The 15837-nt window shown below is 41.4% G+C and overlaps 1 protein-coding gene across 1 annotated transcript in view; it reads left to right on the top strand.

Moving 5' to 3' along the window:
* Nucleotides 1-15837, top strand: part of spg11 (SPG11 vesicle trafficking associated, spatacsin) — a 413741-nt gene that overhangs the window by 24059 nt on the left and 373845 nt on the right. The window lies entirely within an intron of this gene.

The raw sequence follows: 15837 nt of genomic DNA, 5'->3' as shown, positions 1-15837 counted from the left end.
ATGTATATATGTGTATATATATGTATATGCATGTATATATGTGTATATATATGTATATGTATGTATATATGTGTATATATATGTATATGCATGTATATATGTGTATATATATGTATATGCATGTATATATGTGTATATATATATGTATATGCATGTATATATGTGTATATATATATGTATATGCATGTATATATGTGTATATATATATGTATATGCATGTATATATGTGTATATATTTGTATATGCATGTATCTTTTTAAGCATATATGTACAAACCGGATTCTAAAAAAGTTGGTACACTAAACAAATTGTAAATAAAATCTGAATGCAATGATTTGGAGATGGCAAATGTCAATATTTTATTCATAATATAACGTAGATGACAGATCAAAAGTTTAATCTGAGTAAATGTAACATTTTAAAGGAAAAATATGTTGATTCAAAATTTCAGTGTCAACAAATCCCAAAAAAGTTGGGACAAGTAGCAATAAGTGGCTGGAAAAAGGACATTGAGCATATAACGAACCAGCTGGAAGACCAATGTAATGAGAGACATATCCTAGAGATGGATTTAGCTCAGGGGTGCTCTCTTACATTTTATAATATCTGGACTAATTCAAGTACATAATATTATACTTAATTTAAATGGATTCTTTCATTTTTCTGGACTAAGTAATATCGTGCCTAGAAGATTAAATGTGGACAAAGACGTGTTTAAATTTCTGACCCACCACAACAGTGCGGTCTTTTATTTATCAAAACGATTTAAACACATCACACATTTTACACATTGATTGGCATAATTGATTACAATAACACAGCTTAATTAATGAGCTTTACAATGAGAAATCATACGGCCATGATTCCTCACTTGCAGCTTGAAACAACAGACATATCCTTAGATCTTAAATTAATGTCTGCAGGTTTTAGCTTATCTTTACTGGCAGGGAAATATAGAGATGGAGTAAAGTTTCTGAAGGTAAAGTGGATACTTAGGGTTAACTAAGATAATAAAGAAAAGATGGGGAGTTATCTTGTTTGAAACCAGATAACACGTTTCCCGGTGATTTCAGCTAGATGGTACCCGAGCGTCGACTCTTTACCTTTGTGGGGTTTCAGAGAGGCCTTCTCCTGACATCCAGCAAGGCTGAGTCTTTTTATCTCCAGGGATTTATATCCGCTTCTCATCAACTTGGGACCACGAGGCTGACTGGCCCAGCTTCCAAAATAAACTCCCCCGAAAGATAGGATTAAGTTAAGTGGAATTTCAGCAAACGTGCTGAACTCCTGAGATGTTGAATAGGTCTTTGGCGTGATGACCTGAACCAACACTCCAGACAGGTGTCATCTTTCAGAAAATGACCACCGTGGACTTCAGTTGTAAAGTCACACTCGTCTTCCCTCTCCAGCAGAACTCTCTGTTCTGAACTTTTGGAACTTCTGTTCTCTCTGGAACTAGGAAGTGTCGACTTTTAAAGAGTTCTGCTTCCGGTCACTTTTGGGAAGTCCTGATTGGTTGAAAGAACCAACAGGGGTGTGGTTTTAGTGACGTCAGAGGGTCATTACAAGTCAGAAAAACAGCGGAGATGTTTAGGAACAGACAGAGAAATGTTTTGGAGAAATGACAGACTTACAGGTGCCAGTTTTCTTGTTTCTGTCTGAGAGGTTTAAAAACATGACAGTTTGTTCCAATAAACTTGTTTTTGACTGTCTCCAACTTTTGACCGACATCACTCCTTTCTCATTTCAGACAGAAGATCAAAAATGCATAATTACTTTGTAACATAGACATTTAACTTGATTTCTACTTTGAATGAGGATTAAAAATCATTAATACTGTTTCACAGTTGATTTAAAATGAGTGGTTCACTTCAACATTTAAAATGGTTTGAACTAAACACACTTTTGATTATCAAGACATTGTAAAATAGTAATGATAATATAAAAAAGAGAGTGTTCTTTCAATTGATAAGTTCAGGATACAATTAGAAAGTCTCTGGATGAGCTAATTTGTATTTCTGGATTCAAATCAATGAAATAACAGTTCCTGTCCCATGAAGGTCTTCAGAGGCAGGTCTTGACTGGAGGCTTAGTTCACTACACCAATTAACACTAATTAGGTCAACTGACAACATGATTGGGTATAAAAAGAGCTTCTCAGAGTGTCAGTGTCTCTCAGAAGCCAAGATGATAAGAGGATCACCAATTCCACCATTGTTGCGCAGAAAGATAGTGCAGCAATACCAGAATGGTGTTACCCAGCGTAAAATAGCAAAGACTTTTAAGTTATCATCATCAACCGTGCATAACATCATCAAAAGATTCAGAGAATCTGGAACAATCGCTGTGCGTAAGGGTCGACCATAAAACTACTGGATGCTCGTGATCTCCGTCCTTAAACGTCACTGCAGCTCAAACAGGAATGCCACTGTCAAGGAAATAACAGAATGGGCTCAGGAATACTTCCAGAAAGCATTATCAGTGAACACAATCCATTGTGCCATCCGCCGTTGCCAGCTGAAACTCTACAGTGCAAAGAGGAAGCCATTTCTAAGCAAGCTCCACAAGCTCAGACGTTTGCACTGGGCCAGGGGTCATTTAAAATGGAGTGTGGCAAAATGGAAGACTGTTCTGTGGTCAGATGAGTCACGATTTGAAGTTCTTTATGGAACAATGGGACGCTATGTCATCCAGACCAGAGAGGACAAGGATAGCCCAAGTTGTTATCAACACTCTGTTCAGAAGCCTGCATCACTGATGGTATGGGGTTGCATGAGCGCTTGTGGCATGGGCAGCTTGCATGTCTGGAAAGGCACCATTAATGCAGAGAACTATGTTCAGGTTCTAGAACAACATATGCTCCCATCTACACATCATCTCTTTCAGGGAAGACCCTGCATTTTTCAACACGATAATGCCAGACCACATTCTGCAGCAATCACAACATCATGGCTACGTAGGAGAAGGATCCAGGTACTGAAATGGCCAGTCTGCAGTCCAGATCTTTCACCTATAGAGAACATTTGGCACATCATAAAGAGGAAGGTGCGACAAAGAAGGCACAAGACGATTGAACAGTTAGAGGCCTGTATTAGACATGAATGGGAGAGCATTCCTATTTCTAAACTTGAGAAACTGGTCTCCTCTGTCCCCAGACGTCTGTTGAGTGTTGTAAGAAGAAGGAGGGATGCCACACAGTGGTAAAAATGGACTTGTCCCAACTTTTTTGGGATTTGTTGACACCATGAAATTTGGAAACCAGATTTTTTTCCCTTAAAATTATAAATTCTCTCAGTTTAAACTTTTGATCTGTGATTTGTGTTTTATTCTGAATAAAATATTAGATCTAAAAAAGTTAAATCTGGTCCTCTGGACATTCAAAAAAAACAAAACAAAGCAAATCAACAAAAAAATGTAGAAACGTTTCGTCTCTCATCCGAGAGACTTCCTCAGTCAGGAGCTGTATTCAGCTCAGTCTCTTAAATAGCACCGTCTCAGGGTGGATCAACCAGTTTTGCTGCCGACAACCAAAACCAGCTGATCACATGCTCAAGAAGGACCATCAGCATAACAATGGATCATTAGCACCTGATGGCTGTTTACTGTTCACAGAGGGCTGAGTGATACTAGCAATCACAGCATTGTAAGAGGGGGACAGTTGAATGTCCAGAGGACCAGATTTAACTTTTTTAGATTTTTCTACCTGGATTATTGAGCATGCATCAGGATAAAATATTAGATGTTGGCACCTCCACATCATTGCATTCAGTTTTTATTCACAATTTGTTTAGTGTCCCAACTTTTTTGGAATCCGGTTTTTATTCAGCTTTTGTAATGGCTCTGGATGCATAAGTCTCTGGTTTCAGAATCAGAATGCCTTTATTGTCATTATACGCAGTACAATGAAATTAAGAAATTAAGTTTCCATTGTTCATCCTTAGCCTGAAGAAGAACTGCTCCTAGCCCATCTTTTTAAGCATCTGTAGACAGTTTTAATTTTTTCTTAGGGTCGTAGAAGGTAAGCACTGGCTCAGTGATCAAATATTTTTTAAGCTCCTTCCACTCTTGTTCATGATCTTCTGTCCACTTGAACTGGCTGTCATTGTATAAGAGTTTGAGGATGTTCGTCATCTTTGCACTCAGATTGGGAATAAATTTTCCTATGAAATTGATCACCCCCATAATACGTAGGACACCAGTCTTGCCTGTGGGCTGCGTCATGTTCAATATTGCGTTTTTTTAATCCCCATCTGTTCGAACACCTTGTGCTGACAACGTATCTCCAAGAAACATGATTTCTTTAACTCCACTCACATTTACTCCTGTTGAGTTTTTGGCCATTCTTCTGTATGTATTCCATGTCACTCTTCAGTCTGTTATTGTGTTCTTGAGCAGATGATCCCCAGATCATGATGTAATCAATGTAGGCTCTTGCTCCTTCCAAGCCCTTAATGATCCGTTCCATCGCTCTATGGAATATTTCAGGTGCTGATTTTATTCCAAAAGGGAGTCTAAGAAAACAGTATCTTCCAATAGGTTTGTTGAAAGTACAATACTTAGTGCTCCTTTCATCCAGCTTTACTTGCCAAAATGCTTGTGATGCATCCAAGTTGGTGAAATGACTTGCTCCAGCCATTTCACGGATTATTTCTTTACGATTGGGTATCTGATAATGTTCTTTCATGATGTTCTCATTTAGATCTTTTGGATCCATGCATATCCTTAACTCTCCATTCTTTTTCTTTGTGACCACTATGGAGTTAACCCAATCTGTGGGCTCTTCCACCTTTCAAATGACTGCCAACATGGTCATTCTGTCCAACTCCTTTTTCAACCCCTCTTGCAGTGGTGCTGGAATGTAACGTGCAGCATGTACAATAGGCTGAGCCCCCTCACTCAGCTGAATCTTGTATGTGCATGGTAAAACACCTAATCCTTTGAAGACCTCATCATAATCTTGAAGCACTGCATCAAGAGTCATGAAAGTCCTTTAATTCAGTATTTATGTGATAGACTCTTTTCACCAGTCCAAGTTCTTCACAGGATTTATCACCTAAAAGTGACTCACGGTCCTCATTTACAACTGAGAAGAACACAAGATGTTTTGTCCCTTTAACTGTCACACTCAGCTGACATGTGCCAATGCACTCAATAGGTTGCCCATTATAGTCTTTTATGCCCAATTTTGCTTCTTTTATGTGAGTTTTTGACTGCATTGCTTTTATGTCAGACATGCTTATGAAATTTGCCTTAGCGCCTGTGTCCAGTCTGATCCTGACTGCAGTTCCATTTATCAGCAAAGGAATTATCCAATTATCTTTTCTGGCAACGTTTTTTTTACTTCTTCTTCTGGTTCATTTTCACAGTTCACAATGCCAGTAAAGAATGTGTAACTTAGGTCAGTTTCATCCACTAAGTTTACACAATTCCTCCTCTTTTCTTCTTTCCTCTTAATAAAGCATTGCTTTGTAAAGTGGTTCTTTCCACAGCAATTTAAACACTGCTTACGTAGGCAGGACATTGTCACAGTTTGTCATGATCCACATCGCTTACAGTTTATGACACCATCCTCCTGCAGCTGCTGTGTTTGTGCAGTCTGTGCATGCCGTTTCCTCTGGTAGGACACCACTCCTATTCCCGTTGCTCCGTCACTGAACTGTGAAGTAGTTTTGGTTGAAAGTTCAGAAAACGTTCTCACTTGCTTTAGAGACAGTTCACTTGCCCAACACATCTTTATAGCCGTTTCCAGAGTCAGTTCCACTTCTCTCAGTAGTCTCTCTCTGAGCTTCCCATCATGTACACCAAAGACGATCTGATCTCTGATCATCGAGTGCTTCAGCAGGCCAAAATTACATGACTGGGCTTTCATTTTTAAGTCCGTCAAAAAGTTATTGCAAGGTTCTTGCTGGTTCTGCATCCGGAAGTGAAATGCATATCTCTCCAAACATTTATTCTTCTTGAGTGAACAGTGAGCATCAAACTTATTGAGCACAACATCCAACTTTTCACGGACTTCTGCATTATCAAACAGAAATGTATTATAGACTTCCAAAGCCTGTGGTCATGCTATGGTCAGCAACATGGCTACCTTTCTTGACTCCAGCTTCATCTCCAGGCCCATTGTAGCAACATACAGTTGAAAGCCTTGTTTGAAGGCTCGCCAATTTCCATCCACATTTCTTGTCAGCTTCAAGCTCTCAGGTGGTTTCAAATCCATGGTCAATTTCTCAGTTCACGCCTGACACCCAGTTCACGCCTGACACCATGTTATATTTGTGTTTGATAAGAACCAGTCCTCTTTTATTGCTCAGGCACTTTTATTAAAGCTCTGCTCACAGGTGTCTTGCTGATTGGTGTCTCACAGAACTCTTACTCTCTTGTTTATACTTTACATTTATACATTCACAGAGACTCGTGACTGCCACCTAATGGACACAAACATAATACATTCAATTATCACGGGACCCAGTTGCGAATGGAGAGGCTTAGTTCTAGTGCGAGTAGTTTGTCCATGAGGGTTTGGGGGATCATGTTATTGAAGACAGACGTGAAGTCCACAAAGAGCATACGGACATAGGAGTCCTTCTTTTCCAGGTGGGTGAGAACAGTGTGTACCACAGAGGAGATGGCGTTTTCTGTTGATTGATTCTCGCGGTATGCGTGCTGGTGAGGGTCCTCACTGATGTTGATGGTAGCTTTGATGTGGGTCATGCCCAGTTTTTCGAAGCATTTAGCAACTATCGGGGTGAGGGCTACTGGCCGATAGTCATTCAGACCAGTCACTGGAGAGCTCTTTGGGACTGGGATGATGGTGGTGGTCTTCAGGCAGGTGGGAACTGTTGCCAGGGTGAGTGAGGATTTAAAGATGTCGGCCGGCACATCTCATCGCTGGTCAGCACATTCTTTCAGCACCTTCCTAGGGATGTTGTCTGGGCCAGTTGCTTTGTGAGGATTAATCTGGAAAGTACTCTTCACTTTGACTGAGGTCACACTTTTTTTTTCTGTCTGGCTTTTGTTCGAGATGGCTTCCTGCTTTCCCTTCCCAGTTTTTTCTTCCTCCTGCTTCGCTCTCTGTGTGTCTGAAGCACCTGGTACACATCTCCCGAACATAAATTAAGATTATGGATCTGGTGACCTGGACTTTCAATACAATCGACAATTTTTTTTTCAACAAAACGACAGGGTCCTGGAGAACCCGCTTGTCCAGCTGAGACTCACGCTGTGGGGTACGTCATGGATCCGTGGAGAGTGTGGCAGTTGATGTGCCTCTCAGTCCTGTCTCAGGAGGACGCTGAAGATGTTTATATATTTGGATTTATGATAGCTGGCGCCAGTGTGTGTGGCCGTCCGTCTGTCGCTCATGGTTTGGTTTGTTTTATTTCTCTGTTTTGTGCTCAGCACTAAGTCTGTGCTTGTGTACAATCGCCAGTCCCTCCTGGATATTCGACATGTTGTTGGTGTAGAAGATTATATGCACGATATATTCATAAATTAAACGGATTCTTTCATTTTTCTGGACTGTATAATGACGTGCATTGAATTTAATAAAATGTGGACGGAAACGTGTATCTTTGACTCACCAACGACAGTGGGTCATTTATTTGAAAACGATTTAAACACATCACACATTTACATTAATTTGGCAAATTGATTTCAACAACAACATGACTAATTTAGCAAGCTGTACAATTTGATTAACCATACGGCGATGGTTGAAAAACTTCACAACAGACATTTCTAAAATATCTGGAATGATTTCTAGCAAAAAGAAGAGTTTAAAGATGGAAATTGAAGTTTAAGTTGAGAGAAAAAGATGGATGAGGGAAATGTGTGTCGGCATCAGAACGGCACTCTCCGGTGAGTTCCCAGCTTCTTCCCCGGTACACTTAGGTGATATAAATCAACTCTTTTACCTGGAGATGTCGTCTCCACTGGTACGGAGTTCCATTTAACGCACCCTTTCAGCGTCTCCGTAGGAACAGCTGTGAATCGTCCGAAGTAGCGACGGTATTCCGTCCGACACAGGTTCACCTCTCGGTGGACTCACAGGAGTGGAGTCCGTCAGAGTTCCACTCAGAGGTGGAAGATGTCATAATCCCCAAGACTCGAAGAGCTCTGGATCATGCTGGACTTCTGTTCTCCCAAACGACTGGAGCTGCAAACTCTCCACCCGACTCAACTGGTTTGAACTAGGAAGTACCAACATTTAAAGAGCTCTATTTCCGGTTCATTTGGGAGTTTCCTGATTGGTCGTTTCAACCAGACAGGGGTGTGTTTTTGTGACGTAAGAGGTCACTAGGAGTCAGAAAAACAGCAAGAATGTTTTGGAACAGATTGAAAATGTTTTTCAGACAGACGAGAGGAATATTTAGACGAGTTGGGTGAAAACAGGTGCCAGCTTCTCTATTTACGTCTGAGAGGATTTAAAAACATGACAGTTCGTTCCAACAACTTGTTTGCGTTTGACTCCAACCTTGGACCAACTTACACTTGCTCATTCAAAGACAGAAAATCAGAAAATGCATAATTACTCTGTAACAGACCTTAACATGATTTCTACTTTGCATGAGGATTAAAATCATTATAACTGTTTCACAGTTAATTAAAAATGATTAGTTCACTGCAACATCTAAAAATGGTTTGAACTAAAAACACTTTGATTATCAAACATTTGTAAAATAGTAATGATAATAGAAAAGAGAGTGTTCTTTCACTTGATCAATTCAAGAAAGAAAGTCTCAGGATGGGTCAACCTGTATTTCTGGATTCAAATCAATGAAATGACAGTTTCTGTCCCATAAGGTCCTTAAGGTCAGGATTTGACCTCAGGCTTAGTTCACTACAGTCCCCCCTTTGGAAATCATCGCCTGTCCATGGGGATGAATTCCAACATGAACTTACGCCTTCGAATGTCCCTGGTCTTGATATAATCCAGCAAGGAAAACAAAAGTCAAAAGTAATCCAGCAAGGAAAACAAAAGTCAAAGGATGTAATCCACAATGTTTTTGGTAATTCCATTGTGTTGATGGTAATTCCATAATGTTGTTGGTAATTCCATTGTAGTAATGCTTTAACCCCTTGGAAACAGAGTCTGTAATCCATTGGAAAAAGACATATAATCCATAACGGTAAATCCACAACGAATGGAAGTGTTGATTGATCAGCATACAGAGGGGTTCCCTTGAATTGAACTGAAGATGCGGCCACTGGATGAAGAGTGGAGACCAACGTCAGGATTGCAGGTCTCCTCCAGCGAAGGTCGTCGCTGGGTGGGTGTCCAGTCTGTGCCGTTCTGGTTCAAATGTGACATGCAATTATGTGGTTTAAGGTGGGCTTATGAAGGGGATTTACATAAGGCCTTAAACTATATGCACCTGGTGTGTAAGCTATTATGATTGGGAACAGCTACAACTACCAGTTAAGGGGTGGAACATGCTGAAAAGGGTAACTATAGGGGTTTATACCTATAGAAAAGTGTTCCAAACTATTTCTCCATTTCTAACTTGGTTTAAGTTAGCTTTACATGGTAAAATATAGTTTGGTTCAATTGTCTGTTGTCTTTTAGACGAACGACTTGAGATTGGGTGTTTGGTTTCCCCACAAATGTTTTTGGAAGTCTATGGCGAGACTCATCAAAAAGAATTAGCTATCCCCCCGAATAGAATTGTTCGAGTAGGTTCGGCTTAAGCGTTGTGAGACCAATGTAGATTATGGTACTTAAGGTAGCAATAATATACATTGACTCCGCAAAGATTGCAATTTAACGAATGAACTGCATGTTGGCATAGTTAAAACCCTTTACAGTCTCCAACTAAAACTTACACACAAAATTCATTCTTACTTCAGAAACAACCAAAACCAATTAAACAACGTTTCAACATCGACAAGAGTAGTGACTAAGCAACTAGAAACATCGTTTCACTGCTTCACCTCACCCTGGTTGTCAGATTCAGTCACGCTGTCCCGTTTGTTTGTTTCTTTGCACACTTTGTGTGGTTTAACCTGGTTACGATGTACCCATTTAACAGTTTGCTCTTTTTGGCCTTTACTGATTTTTATCTGATAGACAACTGGAGACAGTTTGTCTGTTATCAGATGGGGTCCAGTCCATCTGGGCATCAGTTTACGGGCGAGAGTTCCGGTCCCGGACTCTCTTCTCCCAGTTGTGGGGGCAAACGTGTAGTACCAGACCCTGTCTCCCACTTGGAGTTCCTCGTGAGAGGCCTTTTGGTCGTAGTACGCTTTGCGTCCGTCAGCTGATTTTTCCAGGTTTTTCTGTGCGAAAGCAAAAGTGTTTTTAAGGTGTTTTTCCAAGTCTTTCATGTTTAGTTCACTACATTGGCAATCTCAATGCCTTTGATTATGGTCGACAGAAAACTTTACCCCCGCTCCTGTCAGGAGTCCCAGCTCATCTCCTCCGGGCACCTGTGCTGCCCCCCTGGCGGAAACGTCGTCGTTATCGCGGTAAACGTGGAGGACAGCTGGTGAAACTAAAGATCTGCCTGGCCCGTTCTACGTCCATTTCTCAGACAAGAAATGGATTATTTCCGTCTTTCTCTGTGCCTTGGCGGTTCCTGGATCCTGTTGACAGCTGCTTGCTACCTGTCACCGGCCTGGATGCGGGCGTTCGCCCCCACCCCTCCTGCTTCTCTCGGCTCCACCGGCGTGGAGTGAACCTGCAGAGCCTGAAGACGCTGCCCAGGGCCCTAGCGCCCGTCAGGTTACATGCTGTGGTTTCTGCCAGGATTGGCCTGGTGAACGCCAGATCTCTGACAAACAAAACTTTCATCCTGCGGGACTTTTTCAGTTCCCATCATTTGGATTTGCTCTGCATCACAGAGACCTGGGTTGAGGCTGATGACTCCAGTGTTTTTGTTGAACTTCTACCAGACGGCTGCTCTTATCTAAGCTCCCCTCGGATGTCAGGCCGTGGAGGAGGAACGGCGGTGGTTTATAAAAACAACTTTAAATGCAAGCAATGCTCTGCACCATCTTCATTCTCCAGCTTCGAGGTGACTTTATTTGAGGTGGGTCGCTCACACCCCGTGCTGTGCGCTGTCATCTACAGAACCCCTAAATATAATAAGGATTTCTTGAATGACTTTTCTGATTTCCTGACTGGAATAATGATAAACTATGATCGAGTGCTTATTGTTGGGGATTTTAACATACATGTATGCTGCCCAGAGAAACCACTGGTGAAGGACTTTCTCAGCCTCACTGACTCATTTAACCTGGTTCAGTGGGTGGCTGGTCCCACACATGAATATGGACACACGTTGGACCTGGTTCTCTCTCACGGCTTGTCTGTGAACGACCTGGAACTATATGATAATGTGATTTCTGACCATAGGCCTGTTTTATTTGATGTTGGTTTGTCCTGTGCTCCAGTTAAATCCTGCGCTCCTGCCCAGCGACGTAGAGTTTTTAACCCTTCCACTGCTGGTCAGCTCTCTGCTGCCTTTGAACAGCTCTGTGCTCCCTCTGGCTCTGCTGTTGACACCGAACAGCTGAGCTCCTGGTTTGACTCCTCCTGTCAAACCATTTTGGACTGTGTAGCTCCATCTAAACTGGTGCGGCCTAAAGCCAGATCTGAACCCTGGTGTAGTGAACTAGGCCTGAAGGTCAAAACCCTGACCTAAGGACCATTGGGACAGAACTGTCATTTCATTGATTTGCATCCAGAAATACAGGTTGATCCATCCTGAGACTTTCTTTTCTGTTATTAATCAAGTAAAAGAAGACTATTCTCTATTATCATTACTATTTTACAAATGTTTGATAATCAAATTGTGTTAGTTCAAACAATGTTTGAATGTTGAAGTGAACTACTCATTTTTTATTAACTGTGAAACAGTAATAATGATTCTTAATCCTCATTCAAAGTGAAATCAAGTTGGAATACGTTACAGAGTAATGATTCAATTTCTTGATTTTCTGTCTTCAATGAGCGAAGTTGTAAGTGTGTCGAAGTTCAAGTTTCGGTCAACTGAAAGTTTACTGAAAAGAAATGTCATGTTTAACTTTTACAGCAAGATACTGGAGAATTGGCTCCACGAAGTCTGGTTTCTTCATAATATCTTTTGGTCTGTTCTTAAACAATCTTAATCTTTTCCTTGACTTTTCATAACACCTTACATCACAAAACACACCTCTGTTTGGGTCCATTGACCAATCAGAAACTCCCAAATGAACCGGAAATAGAGCTCTTTAAAATGTCGGTACTTCCTAGTTCAACTGGAGAAGTTTTGAGTCGACAGTAGAGTTTGGAGGCGAGTTGGGAAACAGGAAAATCCTGACATGACCACAAAGCTCTTCCGAGTCTTATGGGATTATAACATTTTCCACCTCTGGGTGGAACTCTGACGGACTCCACTCGTGAGTCCACTCGTGAGGTGAATTTGTGTCGGACGGAATACCGTCACTACTTCGGACGATTCACAGCTGTTCCTACGGAGACGCTGAAAGGGTGCGTTAAATGGAACTTCGTACCAGGGACATCTCCAGGTAAAAAGTTGATTTATAACACCTAAGTGTACTGGGGAAGAAGCTGAAAGAGCCCGGAGAGTGCCGTTCTGAATGCTGACACAAACAAACCCCTCACCCATCCTTTTCTCCCTTTAAACTTCATCTTTCCATCTTTAAACTCTCCTATCTGCTAGCAAATTAATCCAGATATTTTTAGAAATGTCTGAAGCAAAGTTTTCACCACCGCCGTGTGGTAATACCTGCTGTTTTGTTGGAAGTTAGAACGATCGCCGCATTGTTCACTTCCTGTAAACTGATTAATAGCTGTCGTTATTCTCAATTCTTGCCAATTAATGTAAATGTGTGATGTGTTAAACTTGATTCTGTTAATAAATGACCCACTGTCGTGGTGAGTCAAAGATAATTAATGTCTCACGTCCACATTTTATTACATTCAATGCACATACATTATACAGTCCAGAAAAATGAAAGAATCCGTTTTAACAGTATGAATATATCTCATCAATATGTTCTACTACACTGGTTTAATGAAAAAACTATTGCAGCCAGACAGGAGTGCCGCAGAGCTGAACGGAGGTGGACAAAGGATAAACTGGAGGTTTCATTTTACATTTTAAAGGACTGTCAACATCAGTACCAGAACACTGTTAAAGAGGCCAAAAAACAACACTTGTCAGATATTATTGTGTCCAATCATAATAATCCATGTGTCCTTTTTAAGACTATTGACTCTGTCCTGAAGGCCCCACAACCTGTCTGTCTGGAAGCCTCTACTGAACTTTGTAATGACTTCCTGCAGTTTTTTATAAATAAGGTTGTTACCACAAGGGCCCTTATTTCAGCCCCTGCTTTTGACCCCTCCTGCTTGGTCCCCTGCCTGGCTGTGTTTGATAGATTTGAACCAGTGACCCTGACCCTTTTAGAGGATGTGGTCGGCCATATTAGACCATCAGGTTCTCCTCGTGACCTTGTCCCCCCTCGTCTTTTAAAAGAGGTGTTTTCCAGCATCAGTCAGGTGATTCTTGCTGTTATCAATAGCAGTCTGTCCTCAGGTGTTGTCCCAATAAGTTTTAAACATGCTGTGGTGCAGCCCCTGCTTAAAAAGCCTAGCCTAGACCAAACTGTCTTGGCTAATTTTAGGCCCATCTCCAAGCTGCCTTTTATTTCAAAAATTTTAGAAAAAATTGTATATTCACAGGTCAAATGTTTTCTGGATGAGCACAATATCCTGGAGGTTTTTCAGTCTGGCTTCAAAACTCACCACAGCACAGAATCAGCTCTAGTCAGAGTTTTTAATGATATTTTTATGGCTAATGATTCTGGTGAACATGTGGTTCTTGTCCTGCTCGACCTAACAGCTGCCTTTGATACCGTGGACCATAACATTTTAATATCACGCTTACAGCACCAAGTGGGTATTTGTGGTACTGCACTGAGCTGGTTTAGGTCCTATCTGGCAGACAGAACCATGTCTGTCAACATAGCTGGGTCTGAATCCTCCACTGCTCCTCTGTGTTTTGGGGTTCCACAGGGCTCTATTTTAGGTCGCCTGCTTTTCTCCCTTTACCTGCTTCCATTGGGATCAATCCTTAGAAAGCATGGGATCTTTTTTCATTGTTACGCTGACGACAGTCAGATCTACATGCCACTTAAAAAGATGCCCCCTCAATTAGGCCACTTCTGTTGTGTCTTGAAGACATCAAAGCCTGGATGTCTTTAAACTGCTTAAATTTCAATGAAAAGAAAACAGAAGTGATGGTGTTTGGTCCTAGTGGCTCTTGTGAACCTTGCCCTGTTGATCTGGGCCCTCTGGCACCACATGTAAAGAAAACTATTTCTAACTTGGGTTTTAAAATGGACAGTGATTTTAAATTAGAGTCCCAGATTGGAGCGGTGGTCAAGACCAGTTTTTATCACCTCAGCCAGCTGGCTAAGGTAAAGACCATCCTTACAAAACAGCAGCTGGAAACAGTAATCCATGCCTTCGTCACCTCTCGGCTGGATTACTGTAACGCTCTTTACCTTGGAGTCAGCCAGTCCTCCCTCAGACGCCTCCAGTTGGTCCAGAACGCTGCTGCTCGGCTTCTAACTGGAGTTCATGAGAGGGAGCACATCACCCCCACTCTTGCTTCACTCCACTGGCTGCCTGTTCATTTTAGAGTTCATTTTAAGATTCTTTTATTTGTTTTTAAAAGTTTAAATGGTCTTGCTCCATCCTACCTCTCTGAGTTGCTTCACCCATACTCTCCTGCTCGGTGCCTCAGATCAGCTGATCAGCTGCTCCTGGAGGTGCCGAGGTCTAAGCGGAGGCTCAGAGGGGACAGAGCTTTTTCTGTTGCTGCTCCAAGACTGTGGAACGATCTCCCTCTTCCCATCAGACGAGCTCCTTCACTGTCCAGTTTTAAAACTCTTTTAAAAACACATTTTTACTCCCTGGCTTTTAGCACACACTGAATTTACTCTGCACTGTTTTTATTACTTTTATTGATCTTAATGTTTTAACAACTGTTTTTATGTGTTTAAATGTTCTTGATTTTATATGTACAGCACTTTGTGGCAGCTGTGGTTGTTTTAAAGGGCTTTATAAATAAAGTATTATTATTATTATATTATATTATAACATGGATTTTGCTCTTTGGCATCGATGGACTGTTCTATCGGCTTTTGAAGAAGACATTGGCAGCAGTTTCAGCCATGCCAAAGAAGTGTGAAGAATTGGTTTGTGCTGTGAGTACTCAAAATCAGCGGATTTATGAGCTAAACCGTAAGGTGGAGGCGATTTATGAGAATCGCAGACTACCTGCGGCTTCTGGGACTCGTCAGCTTGGTTGGATAGACCTTGAAGGAGGCTCATAACTTGGATCAGTGGAATGGATTCCTACAAATCAGGCCATTTTGAAAGTTCCAGAAGGACTCAAGGCTGATGAAAAAAATCTGACTGCCTGAAGAAAATAAACAATCGAAGCTTATCTAAATCTAACCTCCCCCGTTTGGTCTCGAAGACGGGCCGACTATCAAATTTTTCCTGGGTCATGGGTAGCCAGGGATAAAAGCTTCATCTATCTCATCTGATCTGAAAAATGCTCATGGACAACTCTCAACACCTTGACGTCAAATGCATATGTAATCATGCTTTAAAAGGTGCTTGCTGGTAGTTTTTTGATGTCTCAAATCATGTCCTGATAGGACAAGATGTGATGAGATCTTTTTTGTAATGCCACTATCTAACCTCATGGCTCTTCCCTATCTAAAAGTATTATTTTGAACAAGAATAAGAGGGCCGCACTTTCAGCAGCAGCTTTGTGCACTCCGTCCATCTTTCGGACGACTGTACGTACATGTTCTCGT

This window comes from Nematolebias whitei, chromosome 10 (assembly GCF_014905685.2).
Source record: "Nematolebias whitei isolate Nwh7 chromosome 10, NemWhi1, whole genome shotgun sequence".
Taxonomy (NCBI): domain Eukaryota; kingdom Metazoa; phylum Chordata; class Actinopteri; order Cyprinodontiformes; family Rivulidae; genus Nematolebias; species Nematolebias whitei.
The sequence above is the reverse complement of the archived record's forward strand: the minus strand, read 5'-3'. Positions and strand labels throughout refer to the sequence as shown.